This window comes from Pongo pygmaeus, chromosome 21 (genome assembly GCF_028885625.2).
Source record: "Pongo pygmaeus isolate AG05252 chromosome 21, NHGRI_mPonPyg2-v2.0_pri, whole genome shotgun sequence".
NCBI classification, from domain to species: Eukaryota; Metazoa; Chordata; class Mammalia; order Primates; family Hominidae; genus Pongo; species Pongo pygmaeus.
In genome coordinates this window covers 1,559,716-1,584,712 of record NC_072394.2, presented here as the reverse complement: position 1 = coordinate 1,584,712, position 24,997 = coordinate 1,559,716, and the positions used below count along the sequence as shown (strand labels likewise).

Here is a 24,997-nt window from a genome sequence, read left to right as displayed (position 1 = left end):
AAGTCCCCAAAATCCATGGTATCATTCTTATGCCTTTGAATCCTCATAGCTTAGCTCCCACATATCAGTGAGAACATACGACATTTGGTTTTCCATTCCTGAGTTACTTCACTTAGAATAATAGTCTCCAATCTCATCCAGGTCACTGCAAATGCCGTTAATTCATTCCTTTTTATGGCTGAGTGGTACTCCATCATATATATATATATATACATATATATATATATATGCCACAGTTTCTTTATCCACTCTGTGGTTGATGGGCATTTCAGTTGGTTCCATGATTTTGCAATTCTGAATTGTGCTGCTATAAACATGCGTGTGCAAGTACCTTTTTTGAATAATGACTTCTTTTCCTCTGGGTAGATACCCAGTAGTGGGATTGCTGGATCAAATGGTAGCTCTACTTTTAGTTCTTTAAGGAATCTCCACATGGTTTTCCATAGTGGCTGTACTAGTTTACATTCCCACCAGCAGTGTAGAAGTGTTCCCTGATCACTGCATCCATGCCAACATCTACTGCTTTTTCATTTTTTGATTATGGCCATTCTTGCAGGAATAAGGTGGTATCACATTGTGGTTTTTATTTGCATTTCCCTGAACAACATAAATGCCCATCAAAATGGAAAAAAAAAAAAAAAAGACAAATTAAGGTACAGCTAACGGAACACTGTATATAGCCACATCAAATGAATTAGGTCCACCTACATCAAGCTGGTTAAATTTTGAAACATTGTTGAGTTAAAAACAATTATGGTTAAATTTTGAAACATTGTTGAGTTAAAAACAATTAAGTTGAAGATGATGATGTACAGTTCCATCCTTACCTCGTGTACATTTGAAACTTTCCAGGATATCACATTGATTTTAAAACCTGACTGGGAGGAACATATACATCTTGAAGACAGTGATTAACTCACGGAAAGAGAAAAGCAAGTGGAGTTGGGGAGGGTCTCATTTGCAGCTTCCTCTGTATAGAACATTTTATTTATATTTAAAATATATCTAAAGCAAATTCAACTAAACATTATCATTTGTGGCATCTGTATCACGGCTACATGTACTGGAACTTATATATTATTTTATGCATTTTTCTTTATCTTTGAAATATTTCATGGAAGAAGGGAAGAAGAAAAAATGAAAGAAAAAAATTTAAAAAGAAGGGAATGTCATGTTTTAGAAAACAAGTCTGAAATCAGAGGTCCTAACTAATATTCTGGTTGGTGAGTATTTCAGCCCCTTTCTCAGCAAAACACATCTCAAGAAACATAATCAGTAAGTTAAAAAATGTAGAATGAAGTGGAAACTGAATTACAGAGAAATTAACAGAAATGCAATGATCAAGGAGGAAAATGGCATAGTATGTAAATCTCAGCCCTTTGGATTTCAAAGGTCTTTAGAAACTATTAGGCAATTTGTCACTTCAAGGACGCTGGAGGCAACAAAGTTGAATCTTTCTCATTTCAGAAACTAAAGAAATAAAGTTAAAAGACTGCAGCATTTGTTCAAGTTTGCAAAGGAAGTCTGTCTAGTAGGCACTAGCATTAAATTTCCCTTCTTATGTTTTTGAGACTTCAGTTCAAATATCTTCGAAATGGTTTCATTTCTGCCTGTTTGGCTGTTCTTCCACGTAAGCGGCTAACTCATTTGACATTATTTAAGCTCCTCCTTTATTTTATCTTTTCCCAAATTCTTTTTGGGAGTCTTCCAGCACCTTCATAAGAATACCTATTACAGTCTTCTAACCATGTAATATTTTCAAGTGATGCACCATATCCCGGGTTAAATATTGTCACTTCCCAAAAAACTGGGTTACAGTTAAGTATGTACTCTTCCTATCATAAAAAATAACAATCCCCTATCAAGTATAATAAAATCTCAATTTCTACTTTTATTACAGTTTTATAAAGTAAACCCATATTTGTAATTTGCAGCCCTACATTTGGGCAATAATGGTGAAATATGCTTGCTCTTAAAAGAGAAATAGGTAAAGGGAATAATTAAGGCCACTGTATGTAATTTAAAAATAAAAGACAAATCAAGAAAATACATGTAATGCACATCATATATCTGAACTACCACCTATGTGCATTTCGTTATTTGCAAGCTGGTTTCTCCATGGCATTTTACCCACCATGAAATTACAGCTGTAAGTCTTTTCGCCACAGGGAAATAGGAGGATGTGGTGAAAGAAAAAAATCCTTCCAGAGAAGAGAATATGGATTGTGAAAAGGATTAGAACATTTATATAAATAAAAAAATTGTAAAACATTTTCTTGTGCATCTGAGAGGTACTGTTCAAATATGCAACCTCATCATAGCTTCAAAAAAAGATAAATAGTATGGAATATAGAAAAAAAAACAGGGTGCAGTGGCTGTCACCTATAATCTCAGCACTTTGGAAGACCTAGCTGGGAGGATTGCTTGAGAGAAGGAGTTCGAGGCCAGCCTGGGCAACAGAGCAAGACCCCCACAGCATTAAAAAAAGAAAGAGAAACAGACCAATTTCCAATAAATAACACTACTATTTAAAATATCAAATATAAATACATATATATTCAAAATATACATATATTATGTAATATATAGTACATATTTATGAATATATAAATATATTTATGTATATACAAAATATATATAACATAAAATATATTTTTATATATTTTAAATATAAGAAAATATAAATATATAATATAAAACATATACATATTTTTAAATATAAAAATATTATTTTAATATTGTCATGGTCATTATTTTTAATAAAAATTATACATGATCAATTCAAGTAAAAAAGAAAAGTAATAAAAGGCAATAAGCACACCCACACAGACATACACTTACACAGGCAATTCCATCACCCAGAATTAATCATCAAGAATGTTAAAGTTGCATTATTTCAAACATTTCTTCTTATGGATCGATAGATTAAAATATTATAAAGTGGGATACCATAAATATCATTTTAATAAAATCCCTTAAATAAAGCTTTGCATAAATTGAAGAGAATTTCCTCCATTCCCTCTTTTTCTCTATCTTTCCACCTCTCCTTTTTTTCTGTTGGTCTGTTTGTCTCTTTCAGCATTTCTATATTTTTCCTTTCTCCCTTTCTGAGCTTCCTCTTTTCAAAGTTCATAGCATTAGGTTTTATTCCATTTCCTTTATAATTTTTGATAGTTTTTATTTTGCTGGCTTTTATTATTTTTTGGTTTATTTTATCAAGTAAAGAGACTTTTTGTAATTTGTCTTATTTCTCAGTTTCAACCTGCTTCCCTTTTACGTATTTGGTATGGTACATACTTTCTGTTTTTTAAAATCAGTTTTTAAAATTCTTCAAAGACTTTTTGTTAAGAATAAACAAAGGAAGAATTGTAAAGTTTTTAAGAAAAAGGAAGGAATAGGGCAGACCACATAAACACTATAGAAAAAAAATGAAAACTCTATTTTCTTTATAGATATATTTTTAAAATGCCATTTGAAAAGTACCTGGGACTTAAATTTTATTTGGAATCTTATATTTCATAGCATAAAAAGGAGGGACTGTGCAAGTCGGAGAAATGCAATTATAGTCAACTCTTCACATCTGTGGGTTCCACATCTGTCGACTCAACCAACCACAGATCAAAAATATATATTTTTTAAATGGACAGTTGGGTCTGTCTTGAACATTTACAGGACGTTTTTCTTGTCATTATTTCCTAAACAATAAGATATAGTGTACAGAAGGATGTGCATAGGTTATATGTAAGTTCTGCACCATTTAATGTAAAGGACTTGAGTATCCACGGATTTTAATATCCACGAGGGGTCTTGGAACCAGCACCCAGGAATACCAGTGATGACTATATAGATTTTTTTTTTAAGTCTCCTGGTACTGTTTGCTGAAAATCAGGTGTTCTAGGGCAGCTTCTTAGGAATCCCAGTGCCAAAGCTTCACAGTGTCCTCATGGATAGAACCCCAGAACTGTCCATCTTAGCCACTGTAAGCTAGTGTAGAAACCTTATAGTGGAGAACTGATAACAAGATATAACTTGCTTTATTCTTCATTTAAGGACTATAAGCCACAGACCTTGCCAAAAGCATTTTAGTTAAAGTTTTTCAAATAAAAATAATAATAAAATTGAGCCTACAGGTATTTTACCAGAAAGTGTTAAATAATCCTCTAATAATAACAATTTTGCTCTTCATCAATTTAAGCAATGATTAAAGGTAGATTTGGGCATTGAAAGAAACTAAACCCCCAACATGTTTAACCATAGAAAGAATCTAGTTTCATAGAGTTTATATATGCATATATACGAGATTTAATAAATACATACTTTAGATAAAAATAGATTAAAATATTTTGTTATATCATTGACTCACTGCTTATATTCTATTCTATAAAATGTTCACAGGATAGAAAAGCCATCTTTTTTAAATTAAACTTGACCCGGCAGGATGTTGGAAAGCTACATGTAAGGACAAACAGCTTAAGCAATTAAAGATCTAGGCCTTGATGGTTTGGTCTGGGAATTCAACTGCCTGTTAAATAATCATCTAATTGAGAGTGTGGAGAGGACACTGAGAAGTCATGCAGGAACAACTCTCCTGCATCTGAAATTGAGATGAATTATGTGCCCGTAAAATAGGAGGTACAGATCAAGTTACCCATTATGTTACACAAAGAATCTAGGAAACAGAGTAAGCGGGGCAGTTAGTTAAGAAAATCCATAAAATTAAAGCTCATCTGTTTGAAAATCAACTTGAACTAGACAGAGAATACCTATCATTATACGTACAGTAGGTAAATTGTGATTTGAGTGGAATGTATTTGTATATAAAGTCTTAGCCAATATAACGTCTTTTCATAAATTTTCACAAATTAGACTCTCTAAACAAGGCTAATTAAGTTTATTCTCTATCATTATCTCAGTGGTACAACAATATGAGATAAATTTTTTAAATTGTGGTACAGTGGGGTGGAGTAGAGAAGGCCACTGTTGAAGAGCCATATGGCCAGACAGGGTCAATGACTCATATGCTTCTCTACTTAAGGCTCAGTTTGGAAATTTGGGATACATTGGTTATAAAGAGTTAGAAGAATGAATTTATGTCTTGCCTTTCTGTTCCAATCTAGACCCTGATGCCCGCATGACCTTATCTATTTGGAAACTCCCAGAATAAAAGAGGAAACATTCCATTAACTCCCTTTTAATACAAGCCATGTGCTTCCTCCTCTGTTCTGATGGGCTTCTGATTCTAAGAACTAATTGGGTCTGACTTATGCAATATCAATTGTTCTAGATATTTTACAGAAATTAATGTCAGCATTTCTCACAGGACTGGAATTTCCCACTAGCTTCTGAAGACTGGCAGAGGAAACTTAAATTTGAGAAAACATTCTCATTCAAGGGTAAACTTTCAATAGAATCTCATGCAAGCTACATTTTTACCCAGTCTTACTAAACCAACAAAAAGGCAATCTAGAAAAATATAAGAAAATGTGCATTATGTGTGTACATACCTACACATATATGTATACATTTGAAAACACAGATAACATTTTGGTTAAGAGTCATTAGAAACATGTTATTTCAATAATAAAGAATTGTTTTGTCTTAAAATAATAATGAAGATGATAATGCTGATAGTAACAACAAAAACAAAAATAATTCAGTGTTCCCCTGAGATACATATAAATTTTTGAAAAAGAATCATCACCACCAACACCCCAGGTGTTGTTATCACCTAGAGCTCAGAGATGCCGGTTTGTGGAAAAGCCTGGAACTATCCTTTAGAGTCCCACAGCTCCTCCCCTAAAGCTAGGCTGGAACTTCATGGGCAACTGCTCTCCCCACATATGTAAACTCATAACATTGAAGAAACAATCCCCCAAAGCAATGCTACTGGACAAGAAAAGCCTATTCCACAGGGGTAAAGGGACCAATAGTAGACCTAGTCCAAATATCTAATAGAATAAGAGCTTATTTCCTTTGTAACAAAGAAGGGAGTCATTTTCCGGGTTTTTCCTGATGGGGAAATGATGCAGATTAAGTGGAGAGGAATACTACTCTAGATCAGTTCCTGGGAGCCAGGACATCTGCATGGCTTCAGGCATGGCTGACATCTCAATAGTTACATATATCATAAAGTCCAGTAGCCATAATTTATCTGCTTCATCCATGTAATGTCCCATTTCTATGGTAAAGCCCAAAACACTGCTAGCACTTGAATACTTATCTCTGAATATGCTTCTAGGAGAATCAAACTTAAGATATTTTTACTATTTTTGTAACCTCCTTGTCCTTAAAGGTTGCTACATTATTGAGGATGTCTCTAAACACCAACAGTGGTTAGAAATTCCTGTTATAAAACTCACAAAACTCTGTAATTTTCTTTGTATTTATTACAAGTTAATAGTGTAATTGTCTGTGTAATTATTTGTTTAATATATTAAGATCCATTGCCATATCTTAACAAATGGCTTAGCATAAGGTGGGCATTTAATAGGGCATGATATATCAACTGAATGAATAAATAAATAAACAAACCCGGGAGTTTCCATCTTCAACTGCTGTCAGTTCTACCTCCAAAATTTGTCTTTTCCATTTGTCTCCATTCCAACATGTTCCAAACCACCATATTTTCTGAAAAATAGATGCGTTCATCAGAGTGATCTGTCTGCTTCAGCCTTGTCATTGACCAACCCAGACATCTCCTACAAGTGGCCTCCATTGCATTTCAAATTAAATAAAAACTCCTTATTCTGACTAACCAGGCTCTGCATGATTTTACGCTTGACAGTTCCTTTGAGCACATCTCATGCTACTTTCTCATTTGCTCCTACTGCTCAAGATCCCTGGGTTTATACTCCTTCCTAGAACGTGCCAAACCCTTTCAAGCCTCAACACCTTGTCCTCATCTTCTTTTTGTCTGGAATCCTTTTGTACAACCTTCACCTGGTATTTTAAAGAGTCCTCAATTAAAAGTGATATTGTATGGATTTGTGTCCCCTCCAAATCTCATGTTGAAATGTGATTTCCAGTGTTAGAGGTAGAACCTTCTGAGAGGTATTGGATCATGGAGGAAGATCCTCATGAGTGGTTTAGCACCATTCCCTTACTAATAAGTGATTTTGTGCTCAGTTAGATCATGCAAGATCTGGTGTTTAAAAAAGAGTCTGGGACCGCTCCCTTCTCTGTCTTGCACCTGCTCTCACCATCTAATGAGCCTAATCCCACTTTGCCTTCTGTCATGATTGCAAGCTACCTGAGGCCCTCACAAAAGGCAATTACCCGTAGAGCCCACAGAACCATGAGCCAATTAAACCTCCTTTCTTTATAAATTACCCAGCCTCAGTATTCTCTTAGAGTAATGCAAATGGCCTAACATAGAAAACTGGTACTGAGGAGTGGGGTGTTTCTATAAAGATGCCTGAAAATGTGGAAGTGGCTTTGGAACTGGGAAATGGGTAGAAGTTAGAAGAGTTTAGAGGGCTCAGAAGAATATAGGAAGATAAGGGAAAGTCTGGAATTTATTAGAGATTGGTTAAATGGTTGTAATCAAAACGCTGATAGAAATATGGACAGTGCAGGCTAGGCTGATGAGGTCTCAAACAGAAATTGGAATTATTGGGAACTGGAGTAAAGGTCACCGCGTTATGCCATAGAAAAGAATCTGGCTGCATTGTGTTCATGCCCTAGAAATCTCTGGAAGTTTGAATTTAAGAGTGAGGACTTAGGGTATCTGGTGAAAGAAATTTCTAAGCAGTAAAGTTTTCAAGCAGTAAAGTGTTAGAGGTGGTGCTTCTAACAGCCTGCAATCAGATATGGGATCAAAGAAATGACTTATCATGAAGTTATAACTTACATTTAAAAGGGAAGCAGAGCATAAATGTTTGAAAAATTTATAAGCTGTCCCTGTGGTAGAGAAAGAATCCAAGCAGACTGTGAGGTAACCACTTGCTAGAGAGTTTATCACAACCAAAAGGGAACCAAGTGCTAATATCCAAGACAATGGATAAAAAGCCACTATTCCAGAGGGCTCAAGCCATAAGCCTTGGGACCCTGTTCCATGAATCTTGGCTGCTCCAGACACGGATACAACTCAAAGGGCCCCAGGAACAGCTCAAGCCACCACTCCAGATGCCTCAAGCCATAAGCCTTGGCAGCTTTCACATGGTGTTAAGTCTGCGGGCATACAGAATGCAAGCATGAAGGTGGCTTGGCAGCTTCTCCCTAGATGTCAGAGGATGTATTAGAAAACCTATGTGCCCAAGTAGAAGCCTGCAGCAGAGGCAGAGGCCCTGCAGAGATACTCTGCTAGGGCAATGCCAAGAGAAAATGTGGGGTTGGGGCTCCCACACAGTCCCTGCTGGGGTAGTGCCTAATGGAGCTGTGTAAAGGGGGAAGTCACCTTTCAGACCCGAGAATGCTAGATCCACAAGCAGCTGGCACCTTGTGTGTGGAAAAGCCATAGGCACTTAATTTCAATTTGTGACAGCAGCCACAGGATCTGCACCTTGTAAAGCCACAGGGGCAGAGGTGTTAAGTCTTGGAAGCCCACCCCTTACAACAGTGTGCCCTGGATGTGGGACATCCAGGGGTTATTTGGAAATTTAAGATTTAATTATCTACGTGCTGGTTTTCAGACTTGTGTGGGGCTTATTTTTCCATCCTTTTGGTGAATTCCTCCCTTTTGGAGTGGGAATACATTCCACTCCAAAGAGATGGTGTCCCAAGGCTTACGGTTTGAGCCCTCTGGAGTGTAGCCTTTGCCTCATTTTTTTTTTTTTGGATATTAACACTTGGCTCCCTTTTGGTTATGCTAATCTCTCTAGGCAGCTTGTGCTGCCATTGGCAGCTTCTCGCTGTATTTCAGAGGATGTGAAGCAGTGTCCCAAGGCTTTTGGCTTGAGCCCTCTGGATTTTTTTTTTCCCATTGTCTTAGACATCAGCACTTGGCTCCCTTTTAGTCATGCTAATCTCTCCAGGCAGCTTATACCACCATTGTATCTTATGAGTAAACAACTTGGTTTTGATTTTATAGGTTCATAGATGGAAGGAACTTGTCTTCAGTTTCAAATGAGACCTTGTACTTGGGACTTTGGAGTTAATGCTGAAACTTGGGGGACTAGTGCAATGGGATTATTGTATTTTGAAATGTGAGAAGAACATAAGATTTAGGGGTTCTGGAGCAGAATGATATGGTTTAGATGTTTGCCCACTCTAAATGTTATGTTGAAATGTGATTCCCATGTTGGAGTCAGGGCTTGCTGGGAGGTGATTAGACCATGGGGGTAGATCCCTCATGAATGGTTTAGCACCATCCCCTTCATGACAATTGAGTTCTCTCTCAGTTGGTTAATGCAAGATCTGGTTGTTTAAAAAGAATCTGGAACATTTCCCTTCTGTTCTTGGCTTCCACTCTTGCCATGTGGCATTGTCTGCTCTCCCTCTGCCTTCCATGATTGTAAGATTTTGAAGCCCTCAACAGAGTCAGATGCCAACACTATGCTTTCTGTACAGCCTACAGAAAGAACCATGAGCCAATTAAACCTTTTTTCTTTATAAATCACCCAGCCTCGGGTATTTCTTTATGATAACACAAACAGCTTAACACAAAAGAAATATTAATTAGGATATGGCCAACAATCAGCAAATCCACAAAAAGATATCCAGATACCCAAGGAAATGTTACTATCCCTAGATATGAAGGGACAAAGGGAGGAATTGCTAATACCAGAGCCCACAAATATTTGAAGCTTTCTTTAAAGAGAGACACATTATTACCACAACCTCTGAGCTGAGATAGAGAATATGCAAGGGAAGGAATACCTTGACATCCTTCTATTCCTACCCTTCTATTTCCTACCAGCATCTCATTGGTTGAACAGATAAGAAGCCAGGAAACCAGAAACCCCAAGTGATGATTGCAAAAGTCAGTTTCACAGGCTACAAAGAAGGAAAAAGTAGGGTGGGGAAGAGTTGTAGGAGAGCAAACAGAAAGTAGTTAGCAACAAAAAACCACTAGACAGTGCTCAAATCTTATATTCAGGAACCTGTCTTACTCTCCAGGTGTGGAGTTTGGCAATCTTTGCTGAGGTAAAAATTCTTCTGCATAATTTTTCTAAATTACTAAAACTTTAATTTTAACCTAGAGCAGGAATTTAAGTATAGTGTCAATATCATTTTGTTCAATCCTAAGAAATTAAAGTCTTCAAAAAAGTCATTCAAATAAAAATGTTAAATATTGGATTCCATGTTCATATGGAAGCAGCGTTATCATCTAGTACAGCTTTGAAGATCAAGAGTTTGTTTGTGAGTGTGGAAGAAAAATGGTTACAGATGTTATATACTAAATGGTTTAATCAAATATAGTATACCAACAACACATGTTATGGCTTTCTAAAATATGCCCAGATCAAATGCTTACAAATAACTTGGCAGGATTCTTTATTGAGATACATAATAGGGTTTATGTTAGGGCTCTACTTATCTTTTTACAAAATTCTAAACACAATGAAGAGATATTTCAGAGGATCAACAGAGGAGGGATAGTTTTGAGGGTCATAAATGGTAAATACAGGAGTGAAACATTTTCTGGAGATTAGGAGGAGACAATGTCATCTATAACTCATGATTACATTATCATCTATGACCCAGTCTTTGATCCTAGACACTAAACACCCAAGCAGGGAGAGAATCCAGGGACAGAGAAGCCAAGAGGAAAATAATGGCAAAGTGACTGAGAAGCAAATCAATGCTTTAAGCAATCTTCCAGAGCTGTATAGAAGAATTTAGACTTCAGGACCTGCCAAGGAGAAAGAGAGTTGATGGTTCTCAGACTTTCAGGTGAGATCCCTGAAGGCTTAAAACTTAGTTATTAATCCTGGTCACAAATTAACAAACTATTATAAGGATTAAACCCAGGTTGACTCCACCCAGTCTCGGGCTAGATTAACTTTAACCCCATCTATCCAAACTATTTGCCAAAGTCACGCATAAATCCTGTCTGGAGGATTTTCATTCACAAATTCTTGACTGCAATCAAGACTTATTTTTCAGAGCTGGGTGTGGTGGCTCACACCTGTAATCCCAGCACTTTGGGAGGCCGAGGTGGGCGGATCACGAGGTCAGGAGATCGAGACCATCCTGACTAACACAGTAAAACCCCTTCTCTACTAAAAATACAAAATTTAGCCAGGCGTGGTGGTGAGTGCCTGTAGTTCCAGCTACTCGGGAAGCTGAGGCAGGAGAATGGCATTGACCCGGGAGGCGGAGCTTGCAGTGAGCTGAGATCGTGCCACTGCACTCCAGCCTGGGCGACAGAGTGTGACTCCGTCGCAAAAAAAAAAAAAAAGACTTACTTTTCACATCATAAGACAAGACAAAGTGATCAAAAATCAAAAGAAAAAATAGTTATTAGGAAATATCCTCAATAGTCCTAAATACTAGTTAATATTTTCAAAAAATAAAATACAAAACAGAGAATTTGCAAAAATATTTAGGATCTTTGAAACAAACTAAGTGGAAATCTTAGAACTGAATAACACATTTACTAAAGTAAGGAATTCAATTCAATAAATGCGTTTAACAACAGATAAACATAGGTGAAGATAAACAGAAAATTGTGCAAGAAAAGATAAGCAGTAAAAATTACTCAAACTAAAGCATTTAAAAAATAAAATGAAATACATAAAAGAGTATAATACATATATAGAAACTTAAAAAATTATGCAACTGAAATCCTAGAAAAAAGAGAGGGAAAGATAGTGAAGAAGTATTATATGAACATGTATTGACTAAGAGTTTTCCCCCAAAAAACAAAAAACATCAAGCCAAAAATTCAAAAAAGTACTGTGAACACCAAGCAGGATAAGTATACAAAGAGAAACACTCCTAGGCATGTAATAGTAAAATTAGTCTAAAACCAAGAACCAAGATAATGTTAAAATTAGTCTGATAAAATAATTCATTAAACATAGTAGAAAACTTCAAAGTGATAATGGAAAATAATTGCTAACTTAGAATTCCAAACTATGAATCTCTCTCTGTCACCCTGGCTGGAATACAGTGGCAAAATCACAGCTTACTCCAGCCTCAACCTCCCAGGCTCAAGTGATCCTCCCACCTCAGCCTCCTAAGTAGCTAGAACTATAGGCCCATGCCACTAAGTCTGGCTAATGTTTATTTTTTTGTAGAGACATGATCTTGCTTTGTTGCCCAGGCTGGTATCCAATTCCTGGGCTCAAGTAATCCTCCTATCCCAGGCTCCCAAAGTGTTGGGATTACAGGTGTGAGCTACTGCACACAGACAAGTATTCTTAATTTTTAAAAATCAGACAATGCTAGAAATTATTTTTCATCAGCGTATCTACACAAAATGTTACATGTCAATGTTAAGAGGAGTTTTTTTAGGAAGAAAATTATCCTAGATGGAGGCATGGAGATTAACAAAGGACTGAAAAGCAATGGAAAGAGTGAATATATACATAAGCACAAATGAATATTGATAGTACAAATAAAAATAACAATGTCTTGTGGGTTTGAATTACACATATAATTAAAATATTTGAAAAAAATTGCAAAAATGAGAGAAAGAAGTAATGGAAGTTCAAGTGTTCTAAAGTCCTCAAATATCTGAGAAGTAGCAAAGGAATAAATTTTAACAGACTCTAGTAAGTTCAAGAATGGATATTGTTATCTCAACAATATATAATTAACATGGTAAAATGGTGAAAATAAAAAAAGTTGCCTGATTAATCCAAAAAAGGCAAAAAGGTAGTAAACAGACTGTAAGACAGGTAATACAGGGTGACAGAGGGAGACTCTGTCTCAAAAAAAAAAAAACCAAAAAGGTAATACAGAATAAAAAATAAGATGGTGGATATAAAACATATATATAAATAACTCCATTCAATATAATTTGAATAAATAATTAACCAAAATTATCAGAATGATTTTTAAAACAACTAGAGCACAACTTTGCCATATGTTGCTCAAAATGTTCACTTTGTAAGAATAAGAAGGTTTACAAGGAAATATAAGAAAAAATGTATATTCTAAAAACCAGAATTAAAAGAAAAGTGGCATGGCTATATACTAAGAGACAAAATAAAGTTTAAGGAGACAGAAATGTTGAAAATAAAAAGGGATGTTTTATAATGTAAAAAGAGTTTGATCCTTCAAGAAAATAAAACAATTTTATTTCGTATCTAAGTATATAGCTTGAAAATACATAAAGCAGAAAAATGACAGAACATAAGAGAAAAAACAGGTAAACCAGAATTTATTTTGAGAGATTCTGACACACTTCTCTTAGTAGCTGGTAGAAAAGCACACAAAAATTACAAAGAATATAAAAATAGTTAAACGATGTCATTAACAAACTTAACCTAATTGGCATGTAGAGGACATTGCTATCAATGGTTGCAGAACATACTTTTTTTGTCTTTTTTAAAAAATGCACATAGGAATCTTGGCCCAGATATAAATTCTCAACAAATCTCATGGATTAAAGTAAGACAAATATTATTCTGTGACCAAAGTTTGCAATCAATGAAAATGAAAGCTAGAAAATATATGTACCTTTGGAAATAAATGAATATGCTGCTAAATTACCTTCACAAATCATATCTGGAATTAAAAAGGAAATTAGAAAGTATCATAACATACACTATACTGAAAACAGGACATTAAAATGTTACAATTAATGCTGTTTTGAAGTAAATTTATAGACTTTTACATATATTTTAAAAAGGAAAATGGTTTAGAATCAATTATCTCAGTTTAGAGCCTAAAAACTTTAAAATGATACCAAATTAAACAAAAGAGAAAATAGAATGTAAGGTATAATAAATATAAAAGTGAAAATTAATGAAATAGAAAATGATTATACAACAAAAAAGTTTCTTTGAAAAGACTTATAAATTCAACAAGAATTATGAGAAAATACATAAATCACCAACATCAGAAACAAAAAGGAGATATCACTATAGATTCCACATTATTGAAAGTTTTATTTTAATACATTTAAAGTTTTATGTTACTAAAACCTAGAAAAATGTAATATACAAAACTGCCTAAACAGAAATTTAAAAATCTAAATATTTCTATATCTATTAGAAATTTGAAACTGTATTTTAAAACCCTACCACAAAGAAATTTCAGGATGAGATGTTTATACCAGGAAATTTTATAAGTATTTAAGGAAGTAAGAGGTTGAATTTTATTCAAACTCTTTAAGAGAATAAATAAAGAGAGATACTGTCTTTTGAGGCCATCATAACCTTAATTAGAAAAACCTGCTAAGGTAAATTACAGAAAGAAAAATTTCAAACCAATCTCTCTCGTAAGCATTCAAAAATTCAAATAAAACATTAAAAATCCATATTCAGTGAGATCCAAATTCAAAACATGTATAATGATCAAGTTGACTTTATTCTGGGAATGTGGGTTTTACCAGTAAAAATTCAGTCAATGAACTATGTCTTAAAAAATAAGTGTAAAACATGATCATTTCAAAAGGTACAGAATTTTAAAAAATAAAAGCCAAAATTTATCCATGATAAAACTCTTAACAAATTAGGAATACAAGGAACATGCCTAACGTAATACAAAATCTCGAAACAAACATCCACTTACACACACCTAATGATAATATAGTGATAAGCTTCCACTAAGGCCAAAAACAACAAAAAAAGTTATATATTCACATTTCCATTCAACATTGAGCTAGAGGTCTTAAAGTACAGTAAACCAAACAGACAAGAATTCGGGGAAAAAAAGGATAACATTGTATTTATTTAGAGACTATACGATTATTATTAAGTAAATTTATCATGACATCCAGATACAAGATCAATGTACAAAAAATTTATTGCTTTCAATTTACCAGCAAAAAATGTTAAAATGAAGTTTATAAAATATACCTTTTATAACAGCCTTAAAAATCAAACAAATTAGAATAATACTAATGAAAACTGTTCAACAACTCTACACAGAAAAAGAAATAAGAAGATAAGAGTAAATGGAGAAATATGCCATACTTATAATATATTAGAATACTCAAATTATTCTGCAGGTTTAATTCAATTCTAATCAAAATTTCTTCATATTATTTGATTGTATGTATTTGCGTGTATATTCAGAGACTAATTCTAAAATGTATATTCAAATGTAAAAGTTCAAGGATATATAAAGCAAGGAAATTTGTAGAAGAGCAAATTTGAAACTCTTACACTACTAGATTTAAGGATATTATTAAGCTACAATACATAAAATGGTTTGGTAGTGGCACAACCAAATACAAATAGGATAATATAACAGAGCACCCAGAAACAGACACACATCTACATGGACACTTGATTAAGACAAAGGCAGTACTGCATAGTAGTGGGGAGAGGATAGTCTTTTCAATTAGTTGTGTTGGATTAACTGGATATTTACATGAAAGAAAATGAATTTTGACCTTCATACCACACTAATTAACAGATAAATGAGTGATTTTACATCCAAATGTGAAAACAGTAACACTTTTAAAAGAAAACATGAGACTATACTTGTGATCTTAAAGTACACAAAATATCCTAAACAAGATGCATTAACCATAAATGGAAAAACATAAATACATTGTAGACTACATTAAAATTTAGAAGTTCCCATAATTAAAACACACCATTAGGAGCATGAATAAGAAAGCTGTAGAATAGGAAAAGACACATACCATATGTGTAATTGACAAAGGACTTGTATACAGAATGTATACAACTTCCCACCAATCTATAAGAAAAAGAGACTAGCTAATACAAAATTGGTGAGAGGGGTATTTCACAAAAGAGGATATCCAAATAATCAAAATGGATATATAATAATACGTTCAACTTCATTAGTTATAAGGGAAATGCAAATTAAACCATAATATATACCCATCAGAATAGTTAAAATTAAAAGCCTGACCATCTTTTGTGTGGGGAGCAAGTAGAACATATGTACATCATTGGTGGAAGTATAAATTGGTATAACCACTGCAGAAAATTACTTGAATGTATACATAATATAGATATAACTTATGATCCAGCAATTCCACTTGTAGGCATGTACCATAGAGAAATGCTTACCAAAATACAGATACAAAGTTGTGCAAAGTACTATTCCTAAGACACTCAAACCGGACACAATACACATGCCCACCAATAACAGAGTAGCCATAAATTGTGACACACACAGCAGAAGATATGGCAATGAGAGATAATGAAATGACTACTATGTGAAACAACTTGAAATAATTATTAGAAACATAATGTTATATGAAGGAAGCCAGTGCAAAGGGATCCATACTGTATGGTTCCACTTGTATGAAATATATAATCAAGTGCAACTGAATTATGTAGTCAAGAAAGTAGTCATTAATAAGGAACAGTGTGGATAATTACTGGGAAAGGTCAGATATCATTCTGATGTTCTTGTGCTATGATATTTCCTAATCTGGTAGATTTACGAGGGTGTATTTACCATGTAAAAATTGTATGTACATTAATTTTATATGTGAATATTATATATGATATATAAAATACACACATACATATGTATATATATAATTTATCACTATGTAACATATGGCTCCAAAACTTAGCTGCTTACGACATCAAGTACTTAATATCTTGCATAGTATCTGGAGGGTTAAAACTCTGGTAGCAGCTTAGTTGGGTGACCATGGCAGCTCAAGTTCTCTCATGAAATTTCAGGCAAGATAACAGCTGATACTGCAGTCATCTAAAGGTCTGACAGATAATGGAAAGTCTGCTTTCAAGACGGCTCACTTATATGGCAGTTGGTTAGAGGCTTCAACTCATTGCCTATTGGTAGGAAGCCTCAGTTCCTTACTACATGGGGCTCTGCCATAGGAATGCTTGGTGTCTTAACAAAATGGCAGCTAAGTTTCACCAGAATGAATAATACAAGAAAGTGCAGAGAGGAAACCACAGTGCATTTTATGACCTCATCTTGAAAGTCACACATTGTCAATTCTGCCTTACAAATTATTTAAAAGAGAATAAATTCAGCCCATACTTAAAGGGAGAGGAATTAAGTTCCACCTTCCAAAGGGACTGTGGAAAAAATGTATGGGTGTATTCAAAACCATAACTACACAAACACAAACACACATACACACACAAATACATTTTATTCCAACTAAAAATTATTTTAAAAGCACTCAGCAAAAACTACACTAAAATAAATTAAAGAATGACAAGCTCATTTTATCCCACTACATTAACTATAAACTAAGAAATGCTAGATTGAAAAATACAAAGACTATATGCAAATTACATATCTGATTTAAAAAAAATTGTTTCCAGAATATATAAACAACAATTAAAACCCAATACAATTAACAACCTAATATAAAATAAGCAAAGATTTGAAGAAACACTTCATAACATAAGGTAGGTGTATGGCAAATACATACATTAGGAAGTACATCATTAGTAATTAGGTAAAATTGAAACCACAATCAGAAACCATTACTTTATCAGAATGGCTAAAATAAAATCTTCAAAAATGACAATACCAAATGCCATCAAAGACACAAAGCAACTGGAAAACACACAGTGCTGATTGGAATGCAAAATAATACAATCACTATGCAAAACAATTTAGATATATTTTATCAAAATAAATATACATTTACCATCTGCTCAGTAGCTCCAATCCTAGGTATTTAAAAAAGTAAAATGCAATCTTTTGATCACACAAAATGCTTCTACATGAATGTTTGTGGCTTCATCTGGAATCACTCAAATTGTAAACAACCAAATATCCACCAGCTGGAGAGCAAATCAACAAATTGTGTATCTATACAATGAAATAATACTCAGTAATAGAAAGGATGAATGATTGATTAAAAAGAATATGGCTAAATGCAGATGCATTATGCTAAGTAAAAGAAGTCAGGCTCAAAAGTCTGGAAATCTATTGATTGCACACTCTGAAAAGCAGAAAACTGTAAGGATGAAATAAAGATTACTGGTTGATAGAGTTTGGGGGTAGAGGGAAGGGATGGGACCACAAAAGGTATGAATAATTTTTAGCATAATTGAGCAGTAATAAATCTTGATTGTGCAGTTGATTACATGGCTATGTACATTTGCCAAAATCCAAAGAACTATACATTAATAAGAGTAAGATTTACTGTATGTAAATTATACCTTAATAAAAATTGTTGAGAATAGGAAGCTAGACAAGATTTATTAATATAATTCTATGGTTTGAATACTTGTCCCTTCCCACACTCTATTGAAATTGAATAGCCATTGTAGCAGTATTAAAAGGTGGGGCATTTAAGAGGTGATTATATGCACGAATGATTTATGCTACTATTACATGGGTGCATTTGTTATCACAAGGGTGGGTTCCTTATAAAAGGACAAGTTTGATCCCCTGTTGTTTCTCTCTTGCCCTTTGTCTTTCTGTCATCTGTTCCTTTGCCCTTCTACCATTCCTCTGCCCTGCTATGATGCAGCAGCAAGGTCCTTGTCAGTTGCCATCACCAGGATCTTGGACTTTCCAGACTCCATAGCTGTTCCACAGGAATAAATTTATGTTCATTACAAATGATCCAGTCTGTGATATTCGGTTACAGCAACAGAAAAGAAACTAAAACATATCGTTCTTTATTTTTGGTGATTTGTATGAAAAAATATTTCCATTAATAAAACTGATGACAAAAAGTTAAAAATACATTTTATTCATTAAGTAATATAATTTTGTTCTTAATCCATATAGTAAATCTGTAAAAGACTTAATTAGTTGATTTATTGCCTCTTCATTTTCATTTTGACTGAGAAAACTAAGATGTTGAGAGGTTAAGGGATATATTAGCTTTTGCCAAGTAATAATCCATCCCAAAACTTAGTGGCTTAAAACAACACCCATTTCTTTAGTTTATAATTTCTGTGGGTCAACAATTTGGGCTGGGCTTAGCTGGGTGGTTCTCCTCATCTTGTCTGGGCTCACGCATGTGTCTGTGATCTACAGCCAGGTTGACTGTGGGTTGGATGGTCTAGGATGGCCTGAGTTTGGATAGTTATTTTCTATTCCATATAGTCTCATCCTTCAACAGGATAGCCTATTGAAGGCAAAAATAGAAGTTTACTGGAAAGGAGAGAAACACGCAAGAACTCTTAAGGTTTAGGCTCAGAAATGGCATCGTGTCACTTCTCAGACATCCCTCTGATCAAAGCAAATCACAAGGTTATCCCAGTGAATGGCTGAGAAAATAGTTCTATGTCTTGATAGAAAAGACCAGTAGCATACAAGGGTGAGAAGATGTAGGAGCTGTCCACCCTGGAGCAGGCAGAGATAAATTATATTCAAAGCACTTAAAAAGCAGTAATAAAACCAAATAAGAATCTTCCTGCTTTTAGGCTGAGCGCGGTGGTTCACGCCTGTAATCCCAGCACTTTGGGAGGCCGAGGCGGGCGGATCACGAGGTCAGGAGATCAAGACCATCCTGGCTAACACGTGAAACCCCGTCTCTACTAAAAATACAAAAAATTAGCCGGGCGTGGTGGCGGGCGCCTGTAGTCCCAGCTACTTGGGAGGCTGAGGCAGGAGAATGGCGTGAACCCGGGAGGCGGAGCTTGCAGTGAGCCGAGATCACGCCACTGCACTCCAGCCTGGGGGACAGAGTGAGACTCTCTCTCAAAAAAACAAAAAACAAACAAACAACAACAAAAAAGAAACTTCCTGCTTTTTATTATCACCATATACCAAGAATTCTAGAGTCAGTCATATAATCTTCTCCCTGCAGGAGTGGACTTCTCTCCCAGCCTCTCTCTGTTTGGTACAGAGGTGCTGTAACAAAAGTAACATGATCAGGATCAAATGCAGGTCCTGACTTCTAGCCCAGATGCGCTTTCTGGAAGTTCTTTTCCTGCTTACTTGCCCAATCTATCTCAGAAAGATCTACTAGAACGAACCTATTAATGCAATTTAAAAGACCACTTTGTTTTCCCCTAAATATCTTTATTTAGTTTGTCTTATCTAACTTTGAACAATCAATCAATCCTCTAACTTAAAACATTCATTAAAGTCTCTAGTTACTATAAAAGTTAAACTTTATTTGACACAAGTTGGAACCCCCTTAGGCCACTTTAAATTACAAATACTTTGATACGAAATAACTTGCCAGATTTACTATCACACAGTGCAAGACTGAAATAATAAGATTTGATCAAGACCAATAAATCAAACTAACATAAAGGAGAAACTACAGAGAAACCAAATTCCAGGTGTTCTTGCTAGAAAGCAACCAAGATGTGACAACAAAGTGAGAGGCTAAGTTTAACTTATATTTTGTGTAAATTACAAGTCAATCTTTCTGACTATGGGTAGATGCAGGATGATAAAACAGGTGCATTGCTCCAAGGTTTTACCTATAACAAACTAAAATATACTGTACACCTATTTCCCATGAGCATGTACCATGGGAAATTGAAAGAATACTAATCAGGAAATTTAGACTGTGCTAAAGAAGCTAATGACATGAGTCTGTGTGGACTGTTCAGAAAATACAGGTAAAATGCCTACCTTTTATAATTTCTATATCTCCATAGTAAGCTGTGTGGTCAGTGACTTCAAACTACTATTTGCAATTATTATATTGTCTTTTACTCATCTCTACTTTAGCATATGTTATTCCTTCTGCCATGCACCCCTCCTCCCCTTCCCGATTTTCACCAGGTAAAATTCTGTATCTGCTTGAAGAATCAGTTGAACTGATATCTCCTAAGATTACGTTTCTCTTCCCCAAGCTGAGTTTTCCTCCTTTATGTTCCCATTGTGATTTTTTCTATGTCTCTATTATAGACTGTATTATGACTTATAGATTTCTGCCAACAGGCTTATCTCTTTGACCCAGCAGCTTTGAATTTTGAAATTCTCAGGGGCTCAAAGGCCATAACTTTCCCATTTAATAAAAATTTTCAATATGAAATATACCATGATAAATAACTGAAGAATGAAAAGTACAGACAACAATTTGAAGAGTGTCAACATCACATGAATGCAGTTCATAGTTGTTTTGTTTATATTGACCTGTTGCAGTAATATAGCAAAAGTGAAAACTGAAGTCAAAGTCACATGATTTCAGGTGCACAACAAAAGGCCAGATGAACAAGGACTCAGAAAGAAGAGAATAATAAATTATCTTTTTTTTTTTTTTTTTTTTTTTACTTTCACTGTGATTAGAGACTTACAGAAATCTTTGGAACAACGTTTGCAAGTTAAAACTGATGATTAAATATATTTTCTTAAGGTAAAAGGTAAATTTAAACTCTATTTTTAACATCTGCTTAATACTTCAACAGGTCACTGAAAATAATATCTCTTACAAATTATATCTCTTACAAATTTCAAAAGTACAGTTGTGGTCTACTTTAAATAAACCCAATAATGATAGCCCAGATTTATCCGCAGAGAAAATAATATACACACAAAGCACATTATAAATGGATGATTAACAAACAATTCACCATAAGATTTTTTCATACAGCAAACTCCAGTCATCACTCTAAAATGTGGTTTTATTTATGAAAATACAATTTAACCACAACTTCTCCAGAATATAGTAATTATACAAATTTACAGATATCTTCCCAACCAACCAATCTCACCTAGAAATGAAAATATTCACTTGTGTCTAGGGTACCATTAAGCACTTAAACCTGTTCCAGCCTATTCATGTTTACCACAAGCTTGAGGAATGAAGCCACGTTATGGGGGGAAATACGCTATTTTTTTAAGAAGACTGATTGCTATATTAAAGCCTTTTGAGAAAAGTATGTGAATGTTATGTGTGGCTTGGAAAAGTTGCCCTATGGAGATATTTTATGTAATACTCAAGTAAAAACCATTTTAGGTGATTCCACTAAAGGAGCAGCAAAAACAAATTGGAAAAACACAGAAAGGTTAGGTGGCCAGCTTTCAAAATTCAAAGATTGGCCAGTGTTAATTCAAATTCACTGACATTCCACTATTGCATTACTATCTTCTTGGTTTGCACCGAAAGAGTTTACATTACTTATTATGCCCCACAAGTAGAATATATTATGTAGATAAAGAGAGAGGGAGAGAGAGAAGCAAAACGTAGCATTAGGTTGGTACAAAAGTAATTGCAGTCTTTGTAATACTAATAGAATAGATACTAATGGAAAGAGAATGAATACTAATAGGGACTGAAACAAAAAAGAGGTAAAGAGATGCAGAGAATGAGAGACAAAGTAAAAGAATGAGACTGAGAAAATACATAATAGTGTGTAGAAACACACACTCATATACTCATGTACACACTCATGAGCCACCACTCATAGGCCGGGTGCAGTGGCTCACACCTGTAATCCCAGCACTTTGGGAGGTTGAGGCGGGCAGATCACCTGAGGTCGGGAGTTCAAGACTAGCCTGATCAACATGGAGAAACCCGGTCTCTACTAAAAGTACAAAATTACCGGGTGTGGTGGCGCATATCTGTAATCCCAGCTACGCAGGAGGCTGAGGCATGAGAATCACTTGAACCTGGGAGATGGAGGTTGCAGTGTCCAAAGATGGTGCCATTGCACTATAGCCTGGGCAACAAGAGTGAAACTCGGTCTCAAAAAAAAAAAAGAAAAATATCATAGCTCATACACATACACAGTCTTATGTATCTGTTTTCTATTGCTGTTGTAAGAATTATCACAAATTTATTGGCTTAAAATAAATGTGTTATTTTTCAGTTCTGTAGGTGAGAAGTCTGGTGTGGTATCATGGGGTTGTAATCAAGGTGTTGGCAAAGCTATGATCCTTTCTGGAGGCTCTAGGGAAGAATCTGTCTCCTTTCTCATTCAACTTGATGACAGAAGCCTGTTCCTTTTGGTTGTAGGTCTGAGGTCCCCATTTCCTGGTTGACCATCAACTGAGGGCTATCCCTAGCTTCTTAGAGGCCACCTGCTTATTTGGCTTGTGTCTGCCTTCATCTTCAAAGCCAGTAATGATGGCAAGTTGATTCATTCTCCTACCTTATCTCCCTCTGACTCTTTGGCTTCTTCCTCTTCTGCTTTTAAGGGCTGAAGTAATTGCATTTTCTCTCCTGAATAATCCAGAATAATCTCCCTTTTCTGAGATGAGCTGATTAGCAATTTAATTCCATCTGCAAAGTCTCTATTGCCATGTAATGTTTACATGTTCCCAGGCTTAGGATACTAAGGCATAGATATCTTTGGGGTAGGGGCATTATTCTACATACAAGGTCTATTTAAATAGAATACTAGAATATCTATATTTAACCTATTTTTCCCAATATATATATCATGTATTGATCTGTTTGTCATTCAATGAACTAACATAGCTACCCAGCATCTTAATGCATTTTAATGCAAGTATCTGATGTCACAATGATTTCAAGAATAAAATCCTCAAAGGGTCTAGGAAAATTTGACCATCAAAAGAAATAATGATAGTAAAAGTCATAATCCATAGCATAAAATAAAAATCTATGAGTTCATACAAAAATAAATAAATAAACAAATAAATGGTAGGGAAGAAAGAGCCCTTCCTTACAGTAAAATTCCAAGTAAGAAATGCAGAAGATATGATAGATATAGAGGCTCAAAATGTGTCAAACAATTTAGTAAAAATTGCTTCAGAAAAATATCCACAGTGAATGCTAAGTCTACTGGGTGATGAATAGCAAGATATTCCTATGGTCTGAAGTCACTCCTTTCAAGACATTTAGTAACTAAAAAGAGAAAATAGTAACTTTAGTGCAAAGAAATCTGACAGTCACTACCTTAAACAAATGATGAAAGTGATCATCACCAATATTTGAAAAAATAATAATCCTGAGCCTGTAATATGATATACTGAGAATAACACAGCATTCTAGCTATGGAACTACTTCCACAATTATCACATAAATTTAATTAAGAGGGCACATTAGGCAAAACCAAATTGAGAGACATTCTGTCAAGCAACTGGTCCATATTCCCCAAAGATTCCAAGGTGATAAAAGAAAAATAGAGTGCTTGCTTCGGCAGCATATATACTAAAATTGGAACGATACAGAGAAGATTAGCATGGCCCCTGTGCAAGGATGACACGCAATTTTTTTTTATTGAGGCAGGGTCTCACTGTGTAACCCGGGGTCATAGCTCACAGCAGGTTTGCACTCCTGGGCTCAAGTGATCCTCTTGCCTCAGCCTCCAGAGTAGCTGGGACTATAGGCACACACCTAATTTTAAAAATTATTTTGTAGAGATGGGGTCTTGCTATGTTGCCCAGGCTAGTCTTGAACTCCTGGGCTCAAGTGATCCTCCTGACTTGGCCTCTCAAGGTGCTGGAATTACAGCCCTGAGCCACCATGCCTGGCCAGTTTAGAAAATTTTGAGGAGGCAAGAGAGGTTCCATCTTCCATACATGTGTTGTTATTTTCTACCCCTGAAAATGAAATAGTAGATCTTTAATCTACTATTTCTATTAAAAAATGGCTTTTTTCTAGTATATGAGCATGTGGCAGGAGGTAGCTGAGTAGGGACCCATTCGAAGTTCTATCGTATTAATTATTCTTCCAATAGAGGGTGACATTTGGGTAAATGATAAAACTTATCAGTTCTCTCCCAAAACCTCTACCCAAATAAGTCTACTTCTGATACTTTTCAGATACTGTTTCAAATAGAATCATGAAGCCTATATCTGAAAATTAAGAATGAATGTTGTCTTATAGCTCAAATAATTTCCCTCTTAAACTACATTTTATAAATGTGTTTCAGAAAAGCAAGGCTATTATTTCATTGTCACATCTTCATTTTATCATCCATTTATCACTATTTGTTGTGTTCCCATATCACTGTTGTAAGCAGTATTGATAGTTGTAAAGAATTACAAAAATATAGTTCCTGCCATTGAAGCTCTGTAGTATAAGAAGATACACAGAACAACCAGAAATAACACAAATAATGAAAACTAGTGATTTCAAATT

At 34.9% G+C, this 24,997-nt stretch overlaps 1 pseudogene; it reads left to right on the top strand.

The window, feature by feature from the left end:
- The first annotated feature begins 24,040 nt into the window (after positions 1-24,040).
- LOC129022224 (U6 spliceosomal RNA) lies at positions 24,041-24,132 on the top strand (annotated as a pseudogene).
- The last annotated feature ends 865 nt before the right edge of the window (positions 24,133-24,997 follow it).